Below are 8,111 nucleotides of genomic sequence, written 5' to 3'. Positions count from 1 at the left end.
CAGAGTAGGGTCTCAGGTGTACCATACAGAATTAATGGCAGAGGCATTTGCTAGTATGCACATGGGAAATAAAGAGAAACAGACTTACTTTGTTTGTGGAAAACCAGGACATTTAAAGAAAAATTGTTGGAGTGCCCAAAGAGCTAAAACCAGAAAGGCCAGGGCACATCATCCTAAAACTCTGTGCCCAAAGTGTAAAAAGGTAAGACACTGGGCATCAGAATGTAGACAAGGAAATTTAAACAGAGAAAGAAGGCCCCTCAAAAACAATCATGGGGTATGACAGTTTAGGACCAGCAGGAGATGGAATGGAAAAACCAGTGTGCAGCTTTTGCAGCAAGCCAACCTGTATCAAACTACTGATGGTCAAAAGTGCTGGGAAATTTAGGGTGTATCCACATGCTTCTACTGAAGTACCTTTTCACCCTTTATGATTAATGGATAAGGAGTTTGCAATCATTTTGGCTCTACCAAATCAAGAGTATACTCATATTATACCTTTAGTAAAGCATGTGAGTGTGGAAATTTTTTCTATTGCAATAGTGAATGCTAATGATGATGATAGCTACATAAATGAGAACCAATGTATAACTCAGTTACGTGTTCTCTCAGGATCTGATACAAATTGGAAGGAAAGGGAGCTGATAAAAGGGCCAAAACTGAGAAACAACAATGAAACTATGTTTACAACTATTTCTTCAGAAAAACCTCTTTGTGTTATCCAAGTAGAAGGAATTAGTTTCCTAGGCTTGATTGACACTGGGGCAGATCAGACTGTATTCCCCATTCAGAATTGGCCATGAGCTTAGCCTAAACAAGCTGCCTATACTAATCTAGTAGGCATTGGGGGTCAACAGGAAACAGAAATTTCTTGTCAACCCTTGAAATGGAGAAAAAGAAAATAAGGCAGGGAATGTCACTCCTTTCATAGTTGAATGTTATTAGAGAAGTTGAATATTATGGGGAAGAGATATATTGCATCAATTAGGGGCAAAAATTAGCATGGATTATTTTATTGGGGCTGCTATTCAGTTGGGAAATGAAGTCTCAGAGGAGACACTGCAGGGGGTTGGAGCTTCTTCCTCAGCAGCAGTCCGTTACCCAAACATTAACACCAGGAACGGGATACAGGGACCTGCTGGCCACTTCTTTTGGCTGACACTGCCTGCCTGGCTGTGCTATGTGTGCTAAGCATGACCCAAACCCCTAATCCTATAGCCAACTTCAGAGACTCCTCATTGGTGCTGCCAACCCTGACGTCCACTCTAGTGCCCACAATGAATTCCATTCCTGAAGCCACAATGAATTCCACTCTCCAGCCCACAATCAAGCATGCCATGACTCTTGCTCTGGCACCAGAAAACCATGAAGTACACACTAACTGCACTTCCTCTGTTGAGAGCAAAAATGTCACAAGCTATTGGACAGTTTGTAATGGTGCTGGCTACTGTTCAGAAAATACAACTCCAAATTGTACTGTTGTTAACAACTCAAGTAATTGTTTAGTGAAACCCACTACTAGTCCATCTCCAAATAATTCTATGGCTAAACCTTCACCTTCAGTCTCAACCATCCCAGCTGTAACCATAGTTGTCACAACAGGTGCACCAAACACTACTGTGATTCCCACCTTCTGCAGAGGGAGGGGGAGGGAGAAGGGAATTCTTCCTTTTTAGAGCTTTGAAACTCAAACCTTTGTCTTAGAAGATACGCATGCTTCACTGAAGTAATGGTAAGACCCCACAAAAAACTTTATTTTAGAAATCAAGAGACCCCCATGCCTTCTTCCTGGTTTGAGGGGGTTAGACAATGACCTCATTTTTCTTAGGCTATTGATTGGGAAGCTTTGTGGTCAATTAAATAAGAAAAAAGAAGACTTTATTCTGGGACTGGGAAATTCAGATTTCATCTTTTGAATGAAGCCTGTGCCTGTGACTAATATCTCTATAACAGAATAGCTAATTTTCAATTTTGTGAAATTGTTTAAGAATGCATTCAATTTTTTTTGATCAGCTATTTCAAAATTTTCAGGAATATATATGAGGTTCTTCAAGAAATTCTGATTGATTCCAAAAGTTAATTTGCTTTACTGATCTTAATTGTTGTATTATGTGTGTGTATATGTATATTTATTCATCAATAGGATGTTTTCACATCTCTCTACTTGCCTAGAGAGGTGGGAAAATGTTTCTATATTCTGAGATCTGGTACTGGCCAGGGTAACAATCTCAGCTTGGTAAATGTGATACAAGATCATTGTTTCTGTGTTTGTGTTAGTGTCTAAACTCCTCTGTGTGTGTGTGTGTGTGTGTGTGTGTGTGTGTGTGTGATTCAGATCTAAAATAGTTATCTAAGTTGAATGTTTGGGTTTTGAATTTGATTGTTTTGAAAGGTCTTTTGTTGGCAAAAGAAAACATTTATAATCTTTGTCTCATCTATCATCACATGTTTATGGAAGGGAAAATATTTATCAGTTATGTGATATTCTTTTCTAATTGCAAAGAAATTATATTAACAGTGTTTGGTTCTCTTGTGAATATGTAAGCTATTTGAATACTGTAATGTTAAAACCTGGAATTAACTTGTGATTGTTTTGAAGGGATAGTAAGGGAAATCATGATCCCCATTTCGGATAAATCTGTGGATTCATGCATAATATAATGATGGAAATATTATTTTGTAAAATTTAATAACTCATGTTAATTGACTTGGATGCTTAGTTGTTTTTACTACTGTTTAATTTGTATTTGTTTATACTATTTTTGAACTTTTGTTTACAACTTACGTGACATCCATCATGCAACTGAATTAAGGCAATTCACCTCAAAAACAAAAAGGGGGATTTGTAAGGGACTTTTGTGTGTGGGAGTACTAAGTAAACTTTTAACACCTGCTGTCCACAAGCACCAGGGTATTGCTTGATTTGTAATTACAGAATGCCTTGGGATTGGGAGTGAAAAAGGGTATTTAAGCACTTGCTTGGGGTTGAATAAATGGAGAACTTTCCATCTTTGTCTCCCGCCTCTTCAATATTTGTCTGAGTAAAGGATAAGCTAGCCAGAAGGAACACAACATAGTTTCTTGAGCTGAATTGTTTCTTTCTGGCAGCTTGCAGTCTTTTCTTCTTGAACTGATAATTCTGAAATATGGTTACAATATTCCTTGGAGTTTCTATTTTGATATCTCTTTCAGCAGGTGATCAGTATATTCTTTCAAGGAATATTTTAGTGTCTCATTTTAGGATTATTAGGGCAGTGTTCCTTGATAATTTTCTGAAATATCTTGCCAAGGCTCTTTGTTTTTTTTGCTCAGGGCTTTCAGGTAGTGCAAAAATTCTTAAATTATCACACCTGGATCTTTTTAACAGGTTAATGATTTTTCCTATGAGCATTTTGCATTTCATTCTATTTTTTCATTCTTTTTTATTTGATGTCTCATAGAGTCCACTTGCATAATTCTAATTTTTAAGGATTTTTTTTCTTCAGTTAGTTTTTCCATTTGGCCAATTCTGCTCTTTTTAAAAAAATTTTTGCAAGGCAATGGGGTTAAGTGACTTGCTCAGGGTCACACAGCTAGGTAATTATTAAGTGTCTGAGACTGGATCTGAACTCAGGTCCTCCTGGCTCCAGGGCTGGTGTTCTATTCACTGCATCACCTAGCTTCCCCCCAATTCTACTTTCAAAAGTATTATTTTTCTTTAGTGATTTTTTCCCCATTTAGCCATTTCTATTTTTGAAGTATTTGTTTTCTTCAGTGAATTTTTGTGCTTCCTTTTCCAAGCTGTTACTCTTTTTTCATAATTCTCCTACATAGCTCTCATTTTTCTCCAATTTTTCTTCTCTTACTTGATTTTTAAAATCCTTTTTAAGCTCTTCCAAGAGGACATTTTGTACTTGAGACCAGTTCATAATGCCCTCTGATGTTTCACATTAGTCATTTTGCCACTGATTTCCTCTTCTGAGATGGCATTTTATCTTCCCTGACACCATACTAGCTTTCTATGGTTAGGACTCTTTTTAGCTTTTTATTCATTTTTAAATGAGCTCTGCTCCTGGGGCACAGGGGTACAGTCCCAAGCTTCTTGTTCCAGGAGTTAGGGATCTGGTCACTGGTTTTCTTCAAGGGCCTCAGATGCTGGTGACTTAATCCCTGTACCAGGGTAGACCAACTCAGTCCTACTTATTGCACCAGAATACCAGCATTCATCGTCTGAGCTAGGGCTGAGGCATTCACTGCTGTCTTGCTGTCTTGCTGACCTGGAAAACTGGGATCCAGGGCCCTCGGTTACTGATCTGCACTGTGGGTAACAGCCTCCCACTGACTTCCCTGAACCCTGTCTGACTTGACAACATTATTCTTTTACCTGAGTAAGACAGACGTTTTCTGAAATCCCTCCAACATATCTTGAGCTGGAAATTTATTTCACTCCATATTTTTGTGGGTTCTTTTACTCAAGAATCTGTTTAGAGATTTCATTTAAAGAGGGAAACTTGGAAAAGCTCAGGGAGTTCCTGGCTTCTCTCCACCATCCTGGTTCCATCCCTCACTCCCAATCACTCCTTCTAGGTGATATTATGATATATTTAGAAAACCCTACAGAATCAACTGAAAAATTACTTCAGCAAAGTTTTAAGATGTAAAATAAACCCACATAAATCATTAATATCTCTGTATATGACCAAGTCCAGCAGCAAGAAATAGAAAGAAAATTATATTTAAAATAACTGTAGATAATATACACTACTTTGGGGCAGCTAGGTGGCACAGTGGATAGAGCCCCAGCTCTGGAGTCAGGAGGACCTGAGTTCAAATCTGACCTCAGACACTTAATAATTGCCCAGCTGTGTGACCTTAGGTTAGTCACTTAACCCCATTGCCTTAAATTTAAAAAAATAAAAAATTAAAGATAATATACACTACTTAAAGAGTCTATCAATCAAGACAAACCCAGGAACTATATTTACAAAGTTAAAAATACTTTTCACAAAAATAAAGTCAGATCTAAACAATTGGAAAAATATCAATTGTTCATTGGTAGGCTGGGTCAACACAGTAAAAATGACAATTATACCTAAATTAACTTACTTTTTCAGTGCTAAATCAGTCAGACTACCAAAAATTATTTCATACAATTAGAAACAAATTTTAAAAATTTATCTAGAAGAGCAACAAATCAAGGATATCAAGAGAATTAGTGAAAACTGCAAAGGAAAATGACCTAAATCAGTAATCATCAAAATTATCTGAATAAGAAATACAGTGCAGGATCAATGCAATAGATTACATGCACAATACACAGTAGTAAGTGATCATAGTGATTTAGGTGTTGATTAACTCAAAGAACCCAGTTTTGCTGACAAGAACTCACTATTTGACAGAAACTGCTGGGAAAACTAGAAATCAGTATGGCATGCCTATCAATTGAGGAATGGCTAAACAAGTTATTGTATAAGAAACCATAAATGGTCAGATTCTAGAGAAGCATAGAATGAGTTACAGGATATGATACTGAAGAAAAAAGAACAGATCCAAAAGAACAATGCACACATTAACAGCCACATTGTGAGATGATCAACCTTGATGGAAGCTGTTCCGCTCAGCAGTTCAGAGAGCTAAGACCAACTATGGTCAATGTTATCTCCATCCAGAGGAAGAAAAGCAAAACAAAATAAAAACAAAAACAAAAACCCTTCAGAATCTGATGATCACTTTATAAAAATTATCTTTTATATATCTCTTTCCTGTAATCCTAATTCCTCATACTGAAAATGACTAATCTGTAAACATATTTATTAAAACTATATCTATATAATGTTAACCTGGCTGTTTGCTGCTGAGGAGAGGGGGTGGTGGGAAGGGAGAGTGGAAGGAAATTTTGTGACTTAAAAATATACATATGTATATGGGTTAATGTTAAAAAACATAAAAGAGATAAATTTTTTGGGGGGGAAAGAGAAAACAGTATGGCAAATTCTGCCTGTAGAACAAAATCTAACACTATATATCAAGACAAAGTTAAAATGATTACATGATTTAGAAATAAAAGGTGATACAATAAGCAAATTGAGAGTTCAAGGAATAGTTTACCTGTCAGAACTATGGAGAATGCAAGAATTTATGATCATACTTTATTTTTCTTCCTGAAAGACATGATTTCTCTGTCATCTCATTCAACTGAGAACAATGTATAACATGGAATCAATGTAAAGACTAGCAGAATGCCTTCTGTGGGGAGTGGGAGGAGGGAAGTAAGAATGGGGGGGACACTGTAAAACTCAAAATAAATAAAATCATTCTTAAAAGAAGAAGAATTGGGGCAACTAAGTGGCACAGTGGATAGAGCACCAGTCCTGGAGTCAGGAGTACCTGAGTTCAAATCCAGACTCAAACACTTAATAATTACCTAGCTGTGTGGCCTTGGGCAAACCACTTAATCCCATTGCCTTGCAAAAAAAAAGAATTTATGATCAAACAAAAATAAGAAAACATTACCAGATGTAAAAGGTTTTGCACAAATAAAACCAATGCAAGTAAGATTAGGAAGAAAACAGAAACCTGGGAAGCAATTTTTAGAGTAAATATCCCTGTAAAGGTCTCATTTCTCAAATGTGCAGAGGACAGAGTCAAATTTATAACAATAAAAATCATTTTCAAATTGACAAATGATTAAAAGATATGAAAAAGCAGTTTTCAGATGAAGAAATCAAAGCTATCTTTAGCATATAAAAATTCTCTAAATAACTATCGATTAGAGAAATATGAATTAAAACAAAGCTGAAGTACCACTTTGATTTATCAGATTGGTTAATATTATAGAAAATTTAAAAATAATAGGCAACATATAGAAAATATTAGAGAAAATAGAAAATAAAATGTTGGAAGGCACTTTGGAAAACTGGAAAACACTAATGCATAATTGGTAGAGTTGTGCACTAAACCAAGTATTCTGGAGAACAATTTGGAACTATTCCCAAAGGGTAATCAAACTCTGCATATTAGGTCTAGATTTTTTTAAGGAAAAGGATCTACTCATGCAAAAATAATTATAATATCTCTCTTTGTGGTTAAAAAAGGCATGTCATTAATTGGGGAATGGCAAAACAAATTATGGTGCAACAGGGATAGGGAACATCCGAACTGTGGACCACAAAATCATTTAGTCTGGCACTGCCAAGGCAACCACTAGTGGGACTCAAAATTCAATAAATTTAGGAGCTTTTTAAGGGTGAGTTATTAAACATTTGACCAATTATAACAGGCAACTTTCTAAGTTTTGGCCCTTGGCAGAAAAAAGTTTCCCCACCCCTGTGGTATATGAAAGTAATGGAATACTATTGTTCTATTTAAAATGATAAGAAGGCTGATTTAAGAAAAATCTTGAAAGGCTTATATGAACTGATACAAAGTGAAGGTAGGAAAAAAGAGGAGTATATTGTAAAAAGTAACAGGAATGTTCTATGATGATCAACTGTGAATGACAGCTATTCTCATCAATATAATGACCTAAGACAATCTCTTCTTTTTTATTTTGGATTTTTCAAGGCAAATGGGGTTAAGTGACTTGCTCAAGGCCACACAGCTACGTAATTATTAAGTGTCTGAGGTAGGATTTGAACCCAGGTACTCCTGACTCCAGGGCTGGTGCTCAATCCACTGCACCACCTAACCACCCAAATGTAAGACAATCCCAAAGGACTCATGATGAAAAATGCTATCTACATCCACAGGAAAAATTGATGAGTCTGAATGCAGATCAACAAATACTATTTTTACTTTATTTTTATGTTTTTTTCTTTTAGTCTATTTCTTCTTTCATAACATGAGTAATATGGAAACATGACTTATATGACTGCATGTATTAAACCCATTTAAAATCATTTATTGTTTTAGGAAAGAAGTTAGGGAGGGTAAGAGGGAGAGAATTTGGAACTCAAATTTTTTAAATTAAATATTTAAAATGATCTTTACAAATAATTGGAGAAAAATAAAATATTATTTAAAAAAGAAAAAAGAAAATAATATTTTATGGACTCAGGAAGCCACACAATAAGAGGCAGAGTAATGAAATGGTGTAGATATGAGGTGATGGGAGATGAAGGAGAAGAAAAGAA

At 35.8% G+C, this 8,111-nt stretch overlaps 1 pseudogene; it reads left to right on the top strand.

Moving 5' to 3' along the window:
• Positions 1-1,002: 1,002 nt before the first annotated feature.
• Positions 1,003-1,676, top strand: LOC141496474 (sialomucin core protein 24-like; annotated as a pseudogene).
• Positions 1,677-8,111: the final 6,435 nt, after the last annotated feature.

The sequence above is a fragment of the Macrotis lagotis genome, chromosome 8 (assembly GCF_037893015.1).
Source record: "Macrotis lagotis isolate mMagLag1 chromosome 8, bilby.v1.9.chrom.fasta, whole genome shotgun sequence".
Taxonomy (NCBI): Eukaryota; Metazoa; Chordata; class Mammalia; order Peramelemorphia; family Peramelidae; genus Macrotis; species Macrotis lagotis.
Note: the sequence above shows the minus strand (reverse complement) of the source record. Positions and strands in the feature narration are given on the sequence as shown.